Raw genomic sequence first — 19,193 nt, 5'->3', positions numbered from 1 at the left:
GACAGAACTAAAAGTCTTCCTTTGCTTCTCCAGTCACCCCAAAGATTCTCGCTAATCATAGAGAGACAGCAAGAACACTTGCTTCAGCTGCCTGCAGGGACACTTCACTCTAACATAGGAGGTGGAAGCAGTCAAAGAACATACAAAAAAACTGTCCTTGACTTAAAAAAGAATACCTCTTCAAACTGGAGACCTGAGCCAGCTGGGGCTGTTGAGGAGGTGCAGTACACCATGGCTGCCATCTCCATAAGTCTTGCCAAAGCCTTTGCCATGTCAAGAGGCCCATAGGCTTGTCTGACCATTAGCAGACCTACCATCAAGGGCTTAAATCTCTCTGCTCAGGAGAGATTTTACCCAGGAAATCAGTCCCTTGGTTGCAGCTGAAGAACTTCAGCAGAAGAGGAGCTTCATCTGCCACACAAAGCCATGAGCTTGCAGAAGAGGTGCTTCCCTGCCCAGGGAGATCCAACCTCTTTGCTCCTTTTCTTTGAGAGTATGGTTTTAAATACTTCTATCCTGTCTTCTTCTGAGCCTCTGCTACAACTACAGCTCTTAAGCCAGGTTGAGAAAAAAATACATTTAAACTCTACCTAAGGGACTTAATACCTTCCTCGAACCCCTTCCACAGTTAGTATTAGCAAACTTGGCGCTGGGCTTTGCTCTAAGACCTGCCCTAGGTTGCCCTCCTTTAGGCATAAAGGGAGTCTCTCTCCAAGAGCAATGTGTAAGATTTGGAGGTTGGGGCATGCAACCTCAGTCCTGAAGCCTTTGAAATGAGAAACAAACCAAACAGCTCTTCAGCACAATGGGAACAAAAACACCAAAGAAGGACCCTGCAGCCATACCAGGCATCGCCACACAACCCAGAGGTGACCAAGGAATTATGTGTGGGGCTGGAGGCAAGATACTTGACCAGCCTTTTCGATACAACATCATTTCCTAATCATATGATTGTGTATAAGACACCATAAATTCAATAACCTTCACCTCTAAGTTACACTGACACTGCATTAAAAATTCAGCTAACCCCTCTTTGGTGCACAATTAGCTCACTCAATGGTTTGATTCACTGATATCTTAATGACAGCCTCCCCGTTGTTGTTTTTTTAATGTTTAAAATATGAAATAAGTGAGCCCTGTCAGGCTGAAAATTCTGGGTAGGCTATAGTAGCTGTTTTCAATAAATAATGATGTGAAGTTTCAATTTACCCATTACCTGGCATATCATGTGACAAGGTTGTCATCTCCTCTCAAGCTTAAAAATCCATTCCTAGCCACATTGATAACATCACTAAATATTGTGGCAGAGGCACCAAAGTTGCTTTTTAAAAGTAAATCTCACTCCATCAGTAAGTAGCAGTGCTGAGGGAGAAGCAGAACCATGAGAGGACAAGGCACCACACTGGTGAGGAGCCCCACATCCCAAAGAGCTGGGGGCTCCTTACCTCTTCTTGGAGGGTCTGCCACCCTCCCTACCCATCCTTGCTTTGGCATGAAGATGCAATTATTTCTTATTCCCCATGCCCTGTTCCAGCAGAGACTGTACAAGCTACAGAGAGCAATATCCTACAAAAAGGATATTCCAATGCCATGAATTGGCCTGGATCACAGCAGCAGTATAGAAGCTTGTAGGCAAACAGCTCTGCAAAGAGGTGCTCCCTTTTGAGCCTGAGCTTTAATCACTTGGCTGCAACACAACATTTCTGCTTTGCAACAGCCCTCTTGTTATATACAGAGAGAAAAAAAATATTCTGGTTTTGGTCCAGTAAATAAGATCCTTGTGTTTTTCTTCAGTGAAATTTGTCCACCCCACAAGTTTACCCCATCCCAGTTCCAGAAAGGACAGTGCCTGCACAGATGGCCGAGCGTGCAAACCCACCAGGGACATAACGAGGACAAAAGCAACATGAAAAAAGTCCACCTTATCCCTGTATCAAAGCAGGAGTAACCCAAACCTCAGAACATCGATTACAAACAAAGCATTAGAGAGTGCAATAGCAGCAAGTGGCAGTGCTGCTGGACATCAGCACACCCAGGGAGGGGAATCACCATCCCCAACTTCAGCTCCATCCCATGGGAACTGGGGTCTCCCCACCAGTCCCAGCATCCACACATCCCACACCAGCCTCTGGGAAGGCAACGAGTCATCCTGAGCTCCGATCCGTATGCCCCACTACTGTTATATTACAGTCATTTTCCCCACTCAAAGCCGTTCCCTTCCACTCACAATATATCACATGGCAGCAGGTTGCACGCACAGCATTGCACATGCAGCTTGCGGGCATCATCTCGTGCAAATCTCTTTAGCTCCGTTTCATCCAGGCAGCTTTAAAAAAATCTCAGCAGATTATATCAAAGGCTTCATCAGATTCCTATTGTCCTGGGTGCACCACATAATCCAAATGGTTTCAAAAGAAAACTGCTACCTGCTGATAGCTGGAGTGGCTGCCAGTTACCAGATGTCTGGCTTTTGTTGTCTATAACTGGCATAATTTTTGCACAAAAATGAAAATGGTTTCGATCCTACAGAACAAGACGCACAGTGGATCAATTCATTGCAAAAGGCCTTTTTTAAGGATGTCTGCACAGACAGAAATTTTGTTTTAGTGGGATGATTGGCTCTATTTAATTTAAACCTGTATTTATACTGAAAATTCAAATAATGCACCCTACTTTGCATTTCAAAGAGAATCTCAGTGTTTATGAAATCACTTTTGAGTCGCAATTACAGTTATTTGTCTCTGGGACACACAACATGTAATTGGGTCAACATTGTTAATGAGCTAGTAGCATTATTGTTAATGAGCTACTAGTGTTAGTTTCAGTGTTTCATCCCCAGCAGGCAGCAAATACAGTATGTTAAGATAGATAATTATGTTAATGTTACAAATATCCACAGACCAAAGAAGTCATTAAAAATATTAAACAAAGAGGTTAAGTGAGACAATTGTGTGGAGCAAACTCCGCAGCAGCAGGGAGGGACCGGCACCGCTCGGACACAGAGGTCTTTTCTCCCAGCACCCTTGAACACAAGGAACAAACCTTTACTTCCATTAATCACGGGCTGGAGTTGTCCCATTTCATGCAGCATGGCAGGAGTTTTGTGAAACTAAAACCTTTGTCGCAGGCACCCACACAAAAGCACATAAAGAGGGGAAAGAACTCCTGAGCATCATCTTGTATGTGAAGACCTCTCGACAGCAATGGTAACACTTTAAGAAGATGGACCCCATTAAGAATGACAGCCACTTTGTTTTATTCACATTAAGCATATCACCCACTCATTTCATCTGCTGTCCCCTAATCCCCATGACAAAAAAGCTGGTGATGAGCTGTTCCCCATTGACTTCGCCAAACCACTGATCATTTTGCAGGTTTTATTTCAGGACTCATTTTTGCCTTTTTAAAAAAAATAAATGAACCCAAATACTTCTGATGAAGCTGCAGCTGGTGAGAACAAGTGAAGAAGGAAAGGTCTGTGGCTCTTTATCTCAGGTCAGAAGAGAGCACCAGTGATGGTCTAGGGAACCATTTTCCACGAGAAGCAGTCTCTACAGGGTCCCAAAATGCGAGAGCTTTCCTGACAGAGTCAGGCAGCTCTAAGAGTTTTCTCTTTAAGCCCGGCCATGCAAAGGGAAACAGGGGTTCATTTGTTGTCTCAGGTATATTTGGAGGACCTTAAAGTACTACAGTGTAGTACTCCAGTTTCATTCAGTACTCCAAGTGACAGTAAATGACTGATGAAAAAATGATCAGTCATGAAAAATAATTGAATTAAAGACAAAAAGTTAGAGGACTTAAAAAAATAATGGAATTGATTGTATTTTGATATAATTAAAAATATTAACAGAAAATAATTGGAACACACAGATGGTTATAGCCAAGAGCATCTGTGGAGAAACACTATTTATCTGGCAATGACTAAATACGAAGGAATTCAAACCACTCTTCCCCTACACACACATTTAAAACAAAGCTTTCAGCCAGGACCCATTGCCAATAACAGAATTGTGCAGTTTTTCTGAAAGCCACTGCAAGAGGTGAACTAAACCCCCCCCAGAAGAAATCAAAATTAAGAAAGGTAAAACATTTGATGTCTAAAGGAGATGCTAATAGCTGCAGCCTAAGTTCCCCAAACATTTTAACTGTTGCAGAATTAAACCCTCCAGGACAACCTGGGGCTCCCACTGTGTTCAGATACACAGCATAGCCTCCACATGCTTTTTTTCAAAAAAAAGCTAAATACAAAGGAGAAAAAAGGCTCCACACCACCAGGATGGTACAAACAAGGTACCAACTCAATGTCTCTCTTATTAGGTCAGTCAGTAAAAATACCTGAACCTAAAGTCTTGCCCCGCTCAAAACTCATCTGCAAGGGGCAGCAATGTTGCAAGCACATGTGTGTGCTGGTTTTACACAATTACTCACAAGTTCAGTGCATTCATCCCCAGCAACCACCATTCACTAGTCTTCTCTAAGGGTGGGTTCCTGGTGGGTAGTCACTTTGCTCACAAGACCTCCTCATTAAATGTGAGATTTAGTCCTGGATTAAGACACCAAAAGGCAGTGTCCGACTGCAAGCTGCTTACTGTTTTGCGGACTGCATGATGGGGTCCTTTATTCCCCCTTCAGCGCTGCGAGCACATCCCCTCTCTTCCCAGGGCAGCAGATCCCAGATTTTAAACACAGCCTTTTGCTTTGCTTGTCAAGAAATTCCCTGGAGCTCCCATGACATCTTCAGCTTCCTACAGCCACATCATTAGTGCCTTCAAAAAAAAACATTTCACTTTTTGGGGTCCCCCCCCCCCCCCAAAACCCAGAATAAACCTGGAAAAACAGGATCCAAGAGACCAGCTGGAACAATGAGTCAGCATGGGATCAAAATGCCACGGGGGGAAGGAGCCAGCCACGCTACATCCATAGCCATGCACAGACCCCAGCTCCAGAGCCCCCCCCACCCAGGGGTGGTTGTGCTTAGCACCCCCAAATTTCTCATCTGGAGCAAATACGCATGTGCAAGGGACTCATAGCAAAGCAATTCTAATTTCTCAGCTGATTTAATCAACCCAGATTGAAAATTTTGTTATTTAAAACAGCAATACAGAAGACAGGCTGTTTTCAAGGCTGGGTTCAAGGTTTTCTCTCCTGCAATGTACAACTGTACTGGTTTCACCTTGGCCAGACCCTTGGCTGCCTTTTTTTAAACTTTTCCAGGAGACCAAGTAGCTCAAGCCCTAAGGACTCCAAGAGGCAGTGGCAACCAAGCACCAGCCTCAGCTGCAGCAAAACTGTATTTCAGCAGATCCCTTCCCACCTCCATCACCCCAATGTTGCCCTCGGGCCCTTCCCATCCCAGCTGGACCCCAAAAAGAGCCAGGAGCACAGGCTGCACAACAGGGTCCCACTGCCGCTCAGATCATTACAAAATAAGAATCAGAAGAGATGCAAAACACAGGGCATGAGGAGGGTATGGAAGGACTGCTGCAGAGGGTGAAGAAGAAAAGCTTTGAACTTGTGAGTCTCCCATCCTGTAGTAGAAACTACATCCCTGGAGGAAGGAAAATGCAATGTCTAGGACTTAAAAACTGGAGCTTTTGGAAGAAACATATAATCCCTAGCTTCAAGTACCAGAATAGTTGTTGTATGATTCTCAGCTCTAGCAACACTGGTCTCAGCTCTGGGGTGACACCATTGGATTTTAAGATGGGCAATATCAGGCATTTAAGGAGGAAAAAGTGTGATCTGGATACCTACAAATCTAATCTCTCACCAGAGCATAGAAAGAACAGTTAAAATCATGAAAGGATCTGGCAAATAGGAGAAAATATAGTGTGGATTTTTCCAAAAGATCATGCCAGTCCAGCCCCACACTGTTCTTTGCTAAATTAAACTACTTCTAAGAAAAAAGCAACATGGCAGATACAATCACTCAAGGCTTAAGAAAAAAAAAAGCACCTTATATGTAGTCACAAGGAAAACCATTAGTAAGGCAGCAAAAACAGATAAACACAGACTTTGAGGGACTAAACTGGAAGTTTATCATGATGGTCCCTGCTGCAAGAGAAGATGGAGGCTAAAGCTGAACCTGGAGGAAAGCCAACCTGTGACTGCTCTATTTAATGTTTGTTTTAATGAACTTAATGGAAAAAATAGCAGCACAGGGGTGAGTTTTAATGGTTAGTTGGGAAGCATCAGCAATATGGAGAAGGTTCAGAATATTGGACACAGAATTGGAAAAATAAGGCACAAATTAATAGCATAACATGCAAAACTGATATTAACTACAGGGATTCAAGCTGTAACAGAAGAATTGGAATGACTACCTCATCCAGTGTATTTTAAGATCTCGCTTAGTGGCCTACAGTTTTCTTGGAGACAGACCAATGGGCACATTCTTCCAAGAAAACTGTAGATCACCAGCATGGTGCACCTGTGAAAAGCATCAATGTGATCCTAAAACACATCAGAGGTAATTCACACAATATTTCTAACTTTTGGGAAGCATTCCTGCTATGGTAAGAGACAGCAGTGGGGCCCTCATAAAAGGTCACTGGCCAAACTGGCCCTCCTGGTGCAGGTGAGAGGAATTCAGGCTGGACCAAACCCACAAAAGATCCAGAGCTTTACAGAAGACATTTACCAGTGGATGCTGAAAAACTCAGCTTGGTCATCAGCACAGAGTGACATATCAGGACACGCCTGACCAATTTCTACAATTATACTTTGAAAGAAGATAATCAGATGGGAAAAATGAGCACTTTTGGCTCAGAAAGAGCTGATAAAAGACAAAGATGTAGACTTGCTAAAAATTCACAAAGGCTTCTGATTTTAAAACAAATTTAAGTATTAGAGGACCTGGGTTCTGGTTCAGCCTTCCAGTAAGATTAATGAAGAAACCTAATTAGCTTTAAGGAATAGCTCAATTTACAAAGCATTTTGTGCAGCTGTGTTGGCTAATACAGGAGTAAACACAAATGGTATTTTCCAATCCTGTGTTCTTAGATCCCTACAACCCAACATAACAACATTTAATTTGGGATTGGACAAAGAAGCTCAGTGCACAGAAGAAAGAGGGAAAGGAACCATCCATTTCATAAAAATGATAATGCTAGAATTCTCCCCTTTTAGTGACAGCAGCCCTACATGGAAGCCATACAGCAATGTACGGACTTGTCCGGTTTCATCAGGGCTGCAAGGAGCATGCAGGAAAATGCATGCATACATTGAAAGGTGGGAGAGGGAAGAGAGCACCCAATCCCTTAGAGAAGCAACAGCCTCAGTGCTGGGGTGATCCTCCCCCACAACACTGCCAGCAGGGCTCAGGTATGCTTGCATAGCCCTTTATTGCTGGAGCTGAGGTTGGCCCCGAGGACAACATCCTCATTAAGATACCTTTTAGACAGAAAGCCTACATATAACAAGAGCCGAACAGGAAAATCCCAGGATTATCACAAGGGAGACGCACATAGCACAGAGACAAGTCACTGACTAGCTGCTATACCCTGCGATTTTATTTATAACCTGACTTTGGGGGGAAAAAAAAAAACCAACCACAAACCCCCAAAGCATAAGTGATATGACCCATTCCTCACATGGCTAAAAATAAATTCCTCTACTGAATAATTTAGCAACACATCTTTGCCAAGTCCCAAAGTACTTTTGGAAAGAAGTCAGAAACATTTTCCCCATTAACCTCCTGCAAATGCAGGTTTACAGTTCATAATCAGACCTAGCAGGGGATTTTAAAAGTACTCCCCACCACAGACATTTGTTAGGTGGCAAAAGTAAGCCGGGCTATCAGGCACTAAGAGAGGTGGTTTTGACCATAGGACACCCCCAAATCTGTGTGCTTCAGCATCCCCACGGGTACATGGGTGAGGAGGGATGAAACGGGGGATCTAGGGCAGAGCTAGTCCTTGGTGTAAGTCACCGGTTTTATGGTGACATTTTCAGCCTCCAACCCTGCGCCGCAAGATCATCCAACTCTACAATTAGTGATGCCCATGGCACACCTCATCTCCACAGCCTCAGAGATGTTCTTAATGGACAAAGTTTCAGCCTCACAAAATCCTCTCCTATTAAATCCAATTTAAATGCATAAGTTAAGATTCCTAAATAGACATATTACAGAGATTTAAAAAGACAGTTAATGCATGTTAAATATAATCAATTTTGGGGGATGAATAGTAATATGTTTTAGGAATCACAGCATAACAGATTAAGATACATAGCCTATTACTGATCTAATAATTAAAAGACAATTACTGCCTATTTAAATCTCAGTAAAATGTGTCAGAAAACAAGGCTTTCACTTTAAAATTAGATATAAAGTTATCCAGCAATTTAAGTGCTATCATTTCTGGTGCAATTCAAAGGAGGCTTATTTTCAGGAACTGCAGAGTACTCCCTCTGAGGCACCCAAAATTTCTCAGGCAAATAACAAGGGTGCCCACATGACCCCAAATCACTGCTAGCTCTTCAAAATTCAGGCTGTGAGTATGCACCTCATCACTTCAGTGCTAAAAGAAATTCATACACCCAATATAAGTCGCCAATCAAGATTTGCTATAACCTAAAAATACCTGAAAAAATAATTGCAAGATTTTGGCTTGAGAAAAATCAAATTTACATGATAGGCTCTCACTTAATCCAAAGCTCCGGCAATGAAGACTGTCCAAAGAGTCATCACCTTGGCTGCATATCTTTCCAGTTTCCTTGGCATGTTTTGATTTACCAACAGCACATAAGGCATTTTCCTCATCTACTGAAACGCAACTGGATTTAAGTATGACATCTAAAAATCAAAGATGTTACAATATTTAGAACAGTGACTATCAGGTGGGAAGGCAAAAGATGAATAAAAGTTGAACACAGAGGACAGTTTGTCAAGTGCTTGCAAGTCAAGTGCTGACCACACAGTCAAATTTGGAGCAAGGCTGAACCTTCAGCTGTGCCATCAAGAGAGGCACAAATCCATAGGCATTCATGTTACAAGCAGAGGAGGAGCTCCCAGCAAAAACTGGGGAAAAAAATCAGTTAAAATAATTTCATTGGGGTATTGCGGTGACTGTATCTTAAGACAGCAACCACAGGACTTAAAATACTTTTATTTGCATCTTCAAATGGAGAGTTGTATGGTGTCTTGTGTTTCAGGACTTGACCAATCTTTTCCTTTCTGCAAATTTTTCTATTTTATAAACAAACAGCTTGTTTTAGCTTGGAGAAAATGTGTTACAAGTAACAGCCTTAATAATTAAAGTTTTCTTTGCTGTCCAACACTCATGTGGGAGAGGCCAAGGAGGAAGCCAAGGGAGTGCTAAACAGGGAGTCTTTAGTCAAGATTTGCCACATGTGAAAACAAGTGACTCATGTAACACTGATTACAACATCTACAAGCTCATGGCTGAAGACAGCTGTCAGCAGCTCTGCTCTGCTCCTGGCAGGTTTGGAGCATCCACACATCCCTGCAATTAAGCTGAAACTTGTGCCACACAGACAGAAAGGAAGAAAACAAGCAAGCACAAACCTAGAATTTCACTTGAGGAGCACATCACACATCCACTCCTGTCTCCAAGTTCACAGGCTGCAAAAGACGACCTTAACAGCCGGCCCAACCTCTCATGGCTCCACATGGCCCTGTCAGCTGTGCCCAGTGCCACCAGTTTCACAAGCAAAGGGGCTCACATTCAGCAGACACAAATCATGGGTCAAGTAGAGAAAGACTAGGAGATCATGGGACCTGGCCACCACACTGGTTCCTGGTGGGCTGCCCATGTCCACAGGGCTGCTCCCACCTTGCTTGCCTCCACAGCCATGTAACACAGCAGCGGAGAATATAGAACCGTTTTTCTGCCTTGTTTTTCCCCCTCTGCAAGGAAATAGCCATGAACTGAGTCTCGAGACTCCTTGGCAGAACCACCCGAGAGGCAGCTCCTACTCCAGAGCCATCACTGCAGCTTCTCAACTCCAAACATTGATACCACACACTCCAGGTAAAATTTCATAATCTAAACAGCATCTGGCTTTAAAAATACCAAAACAAAAACAGTGGGCAGTTAGAAAAATCCATTTACTTCCCACATCAGGGCAGGTGCCACGCTGCAGCCCCAAGCCACCATCGCTGCCCTGCTCCTCAATCCTCTCAGCACATGGCTCCTCACAAAAGGAAAAAGCTGCAAAACTGCAATTTTGGATCCTGGGGAGAGGGGTTTTTTTGCGAATGAGCCATCTTGTTAAGAACATTCACCCCAAAATTGCCAAAAGCTTTCTGCTGTTAATTGAAGGAAGCAGAAATCTGTTTGCTGAAGATCCATGAGCAGAAAAAGATGTCAGATAAATTATTCATTGTGAATTACTCGCTTGGCTCTTGTTAAGAAATTACTTGTTTTCACAAAGCTTGCATCAGATTAATTCCTTATTTATTTAGATGTCTTAGGCTGGCAAATGGATATGGATACTAAAGATGCAGAATTAAGGAGGCTTATAAATAGATTCTATATCTAATCCGCAGGTGACCACTACTTGAGCAAATTAGCAAAACCACTCAGTTCCAAGGCAGTGCAGAAGGGTGCATTTCCAGAAACAGCAATCTTGAGCAACTTTATTATCATCGCAATTACCTGCAAGTGGATTAACAAGTGAATCTGACTTCATTACATTAGCTTGATATTAAATAAGTAAGAAGTTTCAATTTAATAGGCATACTAATTGGGCAAAATTATAGGAATAGCAAAAGCATGATATCAGAAGTACCAGTGCACAGTTAATAAAGCATGCTTCAAACTACCTGCTACCAAGGAGGCTGCAATCCCTGTATCAGCCTGACATCCTACCTACTGCCTCGGTTTTGGTCTGGTTTACCTTAGAACAGGGAATAAATACATTTTCATGCCCCCCCAGGGCATGGTTCCTGAACTTCACATTATTGTTTGTGAAATACATGGCATTCCATTGCTTGCCCCACCACAGACTTGCTCAGGGCTTGCCTTCAACAGGAATTTCACAAATAATTCAACGTAATAGACTAGTTGCTTCCAAAGGAACATGCTGGAAACATATATTAAAACAGTTATTCTGAAAATTAAGCTAGCAGGGTTTGCTTTCAAGGTGCAGCTGCTTTCAGAGATTAGTTATGGTACCAGAAACCAAATATTTTTACAATTCTCTCAATCTATCAAACTCAGACATTTCTGTCCAAAGCTTTTTTTTAAAAAAAATGGTTACTAAGCCATTTTATCCACAGAGCTAGGACTGAGCATTGTTACAACATTCACTTGAGATTCAGAGACTGCTTTTAAGTGGCTGCCCTCCCCGGCAGTAACTCCTCTCCCTGCTCTCACCATTGCAGATACTCTTGTAAAGAGATTTGCAGCCTGCTGCTCCCATTCCTTTCAGGCATGTGGGGGAGAGAAATTAGCTGTAATTCACTGTCAGGAGAAACCCGAGGTGCTGTAACATCACCGTTATATAAGGAAATCTGATACAAAGATGCTATAGTCTGCAGCTAAGCCTGCTATAAATATACCTGTTAAATTAAACATTGCAGACTGACATTTTGGTTGCATGGTGGCTGGGGTTGGTCTGCTGGGGACCACTGTTATTCCCACATGCCAAGGAAAGTTGGTTCTTGAGGAAACAACAGCTACTCTTCTGCAAACCACCAGGTCCTCCGTGCATCTCCCTTACATGCAAGTTCATCGCATGCAGAAACGCTTAAGGTATCCTACTTCTATAGCCTGAAATTTCTCCTTGCTCTTATAAGTCCACTGGGAAGAACACAGCATGCTGGTGAGGTTGGGTGCAGTAAAGCTGGTTCAAGCTTCCAGCTCCTCCACAGAAACTTTGTGGGGCTGTAGACAGGTCCCCTAGAGCCCTTTATCCTGCCAAGCAGGAGGGCAGCAGGCACCCAGGATTAGTGGCCATGATGCCACCCAAATTAGGTGCATGCAGTCACCTTGGCTGAGGCTATAAGGTCTTCCAAGGCTCACCAAGGCACATTTTGGGACAGCCCAGGCCACACTGCCCTCGCACAGGTCCGTCAGCGCGAGCCTGCTAGCCCACCGCCAAAAGATGCCACCACCTATATACACCACGGTTCCCTCCTGTTTCAGCAGCTAACGGAACAGCCCCTCCCAGACTTTAAAACCATTTTTCATCACTGCTGAAGGTGTCCAAGTCCCCTGCTCCTTCTTGCCCAGCCACATCAACCTCAGCAAACGGGGTCCCAGAAAGCTCAGCGGCTTGCAAGGCGTCCTCTGCTCCTTGGCATCTCTGGGCCACCTCCAAGACAACATTGATCCCCAGCTCTGACCTTCCTGCCATTTTGGGTGGAAAACACGAGGAAATAGTTGTCTGGTTGCTTGGGTTTCCATCTGAGACCATGGGTAGTCCTGCCTCCTGTGCAGCCAGAGGCCACCTCAAATTCGGGTGCTGCCTGTACCCCAGCACTGCCCAAACTGCTCTGACCTGATGCTCTCTGCCACCCCATAACAGACCTGCTCTGCTTTGCATGGTAATTAAATATTTATCAGGCCAGCAAGCAGCATTACAGCTCCACAGGCAAGGCAGTCAGCTGGGATGTGGGAGAGCTGGGTTCAACACTGCAAAAATTAACATTTAATGAGCTGGGTGATGTAGAAGGGCTTCACCAGAAGAGACAAAGGGCCACATCCATCCATCCCTTCCACCCTGGACATGTGTTTGGAAAAACCCACTCCCAGCAGGTCTAAGTCCTGCAAAACTGCAGCCTAAATCATGACACACAGAGTGGGGGGCATACCCAGGCACCCCAACTTGCTCCCAGACAAGCACTGAGCCCAGCACCAGGATGGGATTTAGTTAATCCTGACTGAGCAGCAGTCCCACTGGGAGCATGCATGGGAACAAGATGCACACATAGGAAATGCTGGAGTTTACCAAAATGCCATTTAAATTTGACACAGAAGTGGGGGGGGGGGAACCCCACGGTTTGTGCTACATAAATGCAAGACGTTCTGCCTGACTCTGGCCTTCCTAGTAGCTGTGCTCAGAGAAAAATGCTTCTTCAATTAAGTCCAGTTTGGGTTCGGGCACCACACGCTCACCTGCAGCAGAGCCTGGACGGCTGAACAAACAGCAGAAGAAACATGGGTGTTCCTGGCACTTACAGGCTGAATACTGGGCTTAGGTGCCTAAGAATTGGTTTTATGGATGTACAGTAGCTCTAGCCCTAATATTGTCTCAGCTCTTGCCAGTCCTAAAGATCTCATTTTTCAAATGTTTACCTCAGTCCCCCAAGCAGATTTCACCGCCACTTTAATTGCCAGGAACCATATTAGTTATTAGTCTTTCCTACACAAGTGATGAGTGCCTTTCCCTGGCACTGCGTTTACAGCTCAAGAAGTGTTTGGGGATATTCCTCAAAGAAAGGACTCACATGAATATTAAACATCGTAATTGAGCACAGTGAAGTTCCCCCAGATTGGCAGAGAAATAACTCAGGGCTGACTTCTGCCTGATAAAATTTAAAAGCAGATTTCCCTCAGATCTCCCAGCTTACTGTTGAAATCAAGCTAAAATAATACTTTAATGGCTGCACAACATTGGTTGCTTCTTGTCCTAATCTCCTGACATTCCCATAGAGTTTGCTTTTCCTTGTTCCTTTAATACCAGGAGATTAAGGATGCTGCTTGTGCAGCAGCACAAAGTTGTTTGAACCACAGGAGACCATACACTCGTGTCAGTAAAGCTTCCCGGTCCAGCAGCAGATTCAGGAGGTTTGGCCCATCTCAGAGCACAGTTTTGGCTGGCGAGGAGGGTGTTTGGCAGCAGACGTGCTCCGAGCAGCTCTCCGCAGTTTCCAGAGCACAGCGTATTTTCCGCAGGCTCCGGCTGATACAGTGGCCATTAATTGAATAAGCATTAATTCTCCTCTGAGGACTATCTGCTGGGGACCAGCTCACAAAACTCCTCTCAGAAATCAGGGCAACAGCACCATCTAGCAGAGCAGCCCAAAAAGTGCTGGAGGGACTCACTGCCCATGAAGAAAAGGGGGTACCAGGGCTGGGTGATGGCAAGGTAAGGACTTTTGGGGTCCAGCCAGGCATGGCCTTGCACACCACCATCCCCATTTGCACCTTCAGACATCCAACTCACAGTCCCAGCATCTGCTGTTTCTTCTTGACTTCTTCCAAACCTCTTACGGCGCTTCTATGCTGGACCATAATTTTTCAGCATCACTCCAGGAGAGGGAAATAGCCTCTGCCTTCTACAATTTATGTCACCCAGCAGTCATTACTGCAGAACCACAGTAAGCACTTGCCTGTGGCATAACCTTGCTTTCAAAAAAACAACCAACCCCAAAACCCCAAACTTTCCCCAAACAGGTGGAATGTTCTTTAGAAAATAAACCAGATCTGGTCTCCGAGATCAGTGAAGTCATGAGCACAGGCTGGAAATAGCCCAGGCAGCTGCAGAAAAGCTAGGAAGAAGAAAGAAACCTTCTCCCCAGTATCTTCTGCATGGCAGGGTACAAAGGGTGTTTGCAGCCAGGCTAGAATTTCAGAAGGAATCCTTTTTCTGAACTACTTCTCCCCTTCTTATTTTTCTCAGAAGAAAACTCCCTCCCCCTCCCCTTCGACCTCATGCAAGACCCCAATCTAACATTTATTACATCATAAAATTATCAGGAGCATATTAATTCTAATAGTCTTTAGACCTTTTACTCTCCTGTAAAGTAACTCAAAGCTGGCTTCCTTGCACCATCCAGTTTTGCGGGATTGCCCAACATTAGAAATTGGAAGAATAGCCCTGCTGAGGGATAACTTGCACCATGTAGTGGCAACATGAGGAAGGCTGCTGGATTATACAACTAAAAATAGCTTTTGCCTCTCTCCTTCAGAGCAACACATCCCCAAGGATGGGAGAGGGGGATATTAGAGGCTTATCCACATTAAGAGGAAGGTGCTTCAAGCAGCAAATTTTTTCTTTGGTCCAGTTTATCTGTTTGCATTGTTTGTGCTCATGGACAACTACAAACTTTAATGTTCGTTTTCCTGTAGTGTCTCCCTGAATGGAAAATTGATTCCAACATGTAAAGCTCTGCACAGGACAAATTGTGAGAAACTGTATCTCAGTATTGTAATGAATGGAAATTTATACTTGCCAATCTATTTTGTCTGTTTGGTTTTTACTCCCCACGCAGGGAAAATAATGGCTTTCTCACATCAGGCAAACATCAGGTTCTCAGTCCCTTGTAATTCCTTTTCTGATAGTGGTCCTACTCATAAGACAAAATCTTTGTTGATTTTATGCTGAAACAAACTGATAATCACTTAAACTGACTTCCACATCTTATAAGGCTGAGCAGTTCTTCTATTGCATCCCAGTCTGGGATGCAGTTACAGAATTTAAGAAAACATTAAGCTCCAGTTTTGATCAAATCCCATCACAACCCTAGAAGGACATTCCCTGTGTTAATTACCCTCACAGCACGATACGTGCCTGCTCTGCCTAGTCCAAAATTACTGGCTTCAAGCTTTGTCTTTAGCAATACTTCCAATTTTTATGATGCCTTCTCCCCATAAGAAGTTATGCCTTCCTGGGAAGATTAAAACGAGTTCATCCATCTTTTTAGGAAAACTGAACAGACTTTTTTCTATTGGAGCACAAACCACTTTTCCAGGGCTCTCTTGGTCCCTTTCTAGCTTGCTGGCACCTTTGGGAGATGCAGACACATGAAGACGACATATAGCATTACTGTAATGGCCTTTGCTGATCAGTTTGAGTCCCATGATCTGTCTAAGTCTTGTTCTCACACTGGCACCACTGAATGGGGCACTCAGATCAACAAGCCCTGTAAGAAAATTATTTTCCTTCTACCAAAGCATCCTGAGATTCATGATTTGGAAAGGTAAGTCAAGTTCTAAAGAGGCAATTTGAACACAATATTTCAGAGAAATATATTGAAATCTTTTTTAAAACTTTCATCCCAAATAAAACACCTCAGAAGCCCTCAAACTGAAATGTTTTGTCCTGGTTTCCTAGAGTGAAACAAATACAATTTTTTCCAAGTCATCTCAACACAGAATTGCATTTCCCTAACCATAAATACCTTTAGTCCAGGAGCCATAGCTGCGGTTCCTCATCTAAACAGCCTCAACAGCCAAGCTCTCCCACTACATACAACAGGCATAGGACAATCAGGAAACTACAAAACCTGCCCTTTTGATGGTTTATGGAGGTTGTAGTCCCAGTCTCATTCTCTTTTCTGAACTATGCATCCCAGAATTAATATATCCTATGCTTTATGGAAAGCCTAGTTGGTCTGCCTGCCTTGACATGAGTCATACAGTTTTATTACACCACAGGTAATATAGTCCCAACAAGAAAGCCCTGTCCTCCAAGAAGAATGGAAGCTAGAACCATCTTCTTCATTTTCCAAGTCCCACATACTAGAGAAGCACATCTTACCATTGAAGGGAGTCAAGTCCCAACAGAGCTTTTTGGCAAAAGAGCTGAGAAATGCACCAGAGCAGATGGAAAATTAAACATTTAAGTCTTCATTAATAAAGATTTTGGAATAAGTAGGATAAACAACCTATAGAAATTTCAAGCCTGCAGGGGAAAATCCCAACAATAAAGGGGACCAGCACCCACCACACAGCAATAGCTTTAACCACCCAAATGCAGATGGTTCCAAGTCCTGCAAGGAGGGACTGCAGAACTGGAGTGGATTCATCAGCTTGGTGATCTCCACCCACCCTCAGTCTGGCTCAAAATCAGGGAGAAAGACTAGCAGGGTGCTCGGGGGACCCACAGCTAAACCCCATGCAGTTCATCTCATGAGGGACCCTACTGTCCCCCATCAGCCATCCTGGTTTGTGGGCCAGATCCTCCCATGCGTCAGCAGCAAAATCACCCACGAAGGCAACTCAGACATCTCTTCTCCACATCTTACATTAGCATGGTATCACGACATAAAAGTCACAGGTCTACAGCAGCTGGGCTGCTATTTGTTCATCTATCTTTCCTCTTGGCATTTTCCTCCAATCTTTTGGAGGAAAAAATTTCATCTGAAGCTGCTTTTACTGAATGTTGAAACTCAATTTGTGGAGGAGCCTTTCCCATGACAGGAGTTCCCCCCTGTCAGGGAAATGAGATAATTTCCAATAATCAGTCTGGGACAAAAATCAAGATAAAATGATTTCAACAAGAATATAATTGAGTCTTAATGACTTTAAATGTCAGGTCTGTAAAATCTCTGTCTTGGTGCTCCCCTTGTTCCTCAGGGCTGGAAAAGCAGCACACTACAAGACATCAAGCCAAACTGTGCCTTTCCCATGCTGCCCATTACAAACCATACCTTTCCCACAACCCTGTTGCAATAAGGAGCTTTCCTCCTGCCTGCTGTTCAAGACCACCACACTAAGAAATGCTGCCACCCAAGTCAGATTACTGGATTTTTAAAGCAGGGTCACTACAAAAATAGACATTCTTCACCACTGGTTAATAAAGGTAATGTGAACTCATAGTCTAAGGTGAGAGAAGGAAAATACTCCTATCCCTACACAACTAGTGCATGTATAGCAGTGTACATGAGTGCAGTAAGTGCTACAGAAGCAGTCACTAAATCAGAGATTGCCCATTGCTGGAGGGTAGAAGGGCTCATGCTCCAGCACAGATGATCTCAGTCAAGGAGGAGACAACCAAACCCATGCAGACCCCAGTGCCAGACTCAGCAAGGGCTCGACACAGCAGATGGGTTGCCGTGGCAAGAGCAATGGACACAGGACATGGAATTCTCACACCCCTTCTCCATTTCAAGACCCCTCTCAAGACCGAACTGCACATCTTCCCTCCCAGCTGCCACCTTTCCCAGCCAGAACTGTTGCCTTGATACATCTCTGCCACAGCTCTGCTCACAACTCTATTTCAGGAATTTTTATTTCAGCTCAAGAATAAATTTATTCTTTCACAGCACAAATAGCACAGCTATTTCAAGCCTGTCTACATGATTTTCAAGAGACACCATTTTTTTTCATTTGAGCAGATTGCATATGCTCTGGTGGAGGCACTAGGTTACTAGAAATAGGAGATAAAACTAGTGTTCACACACAAATTTCCACCAGTTTGCCACAAAGAGCATATGGCAGATAAGTACCAGCAGCTCCTGGAGCAGCAACAGAAGAGCCTAAATATGAGTTTTGCAGAGATGACCTAGAAAATTTTTCATCTGTAGATCTGTTACCCCATGTAGTGATCCTTGACCTGCTCTGGGGTCTCAAGCTCTTTTTCTACCTGCAGATGCCCCTCTCCCACAAAAAGCTAATGGCATAAAGCTTCACACCTTCAGGCACCTTTCCCTTTCCATATAAGTACATTGGGGGGTAGAAGAATTAAAAGACAACCTTGATGTTTGCCATGCAGTCCAATATTTCTTCTTTCCCAAAGGGAAAAGCCACCAGACCTACAACACTCATTTGAGCTGCCTGATCCCAGAAACCACCTGAAGATCACCTGACAACAGGCTCCAAGCATTAACATTCTCTGTATTGGCAAAACCAGCTCAGGCTGAGATCAATTAGCTTACAAACCCCAGCCATGCTTGGTGCAAGCAAGATCAGGGCCAAAGCAAGACACTTTGAGGTTACCCAAGGTGCAGATGATTTGGGGAAGAGATGCTCACACAAAAACTTATCATCCTGCCACAAGACCACACATTTCTTCAGGATAAGCTCTTCTGGGCAGCACTCACATCCTACCCCCATACAGTACAAGCATACCCAACTTACCAAGAACAGCCAAGCTGCCTCCACAGCATGTAGAAAAGCCAGCAAGATCCCAATAGGGGATGATGGAAGATGACTGCAAGGAGCTGTCAAGTGCCAAGCAGGTATCTTTCATACAAAAAACATTGGTTAAAGATCAACCATCCTTCTCCTTATGTCAGAAACCACTCACACATTACACTGACAGGTATTGACATTTCACTCTGCTTGTATCTCATGTTAGAGCAGCACATTTAAGGTTCTGTAGCTAAGGTTGGGTTAACACTGCCATTAAAAGTTCCCTCTGCCCCTTTCCCTGGGGCAAGGGGCTTTCAGCCTTGCTCTAAATAGTTGCTCAGGGATGAAAGTTGACAGAAGTTGAGGGAATTTGTTTACAAGTATTTTCCTCAGTATAAATTTACCATTTCCTCTGGTAGAAACCTAAAC

The sequence above is a fragment of the Haliaeetus leucocephalus genome, unplaced genomic scaffold (assembly GCF_000737465.1).
Source record: "Haliaeetus leucocephalus isolate CR32 unplaced genomic scaffold, Haliaeetus_leucocephalus-4.0 Scaffold866, whole genome shotgun sequence".
NCBI lineage: Eukaryota > Metazoa > Chordata > Aves > Accipitriformes > Accipitridae > Haliaeetus > Haliaeetus leucocephalus.
This window is presented reverse-complemented; position numbering follows the sequence as displayed.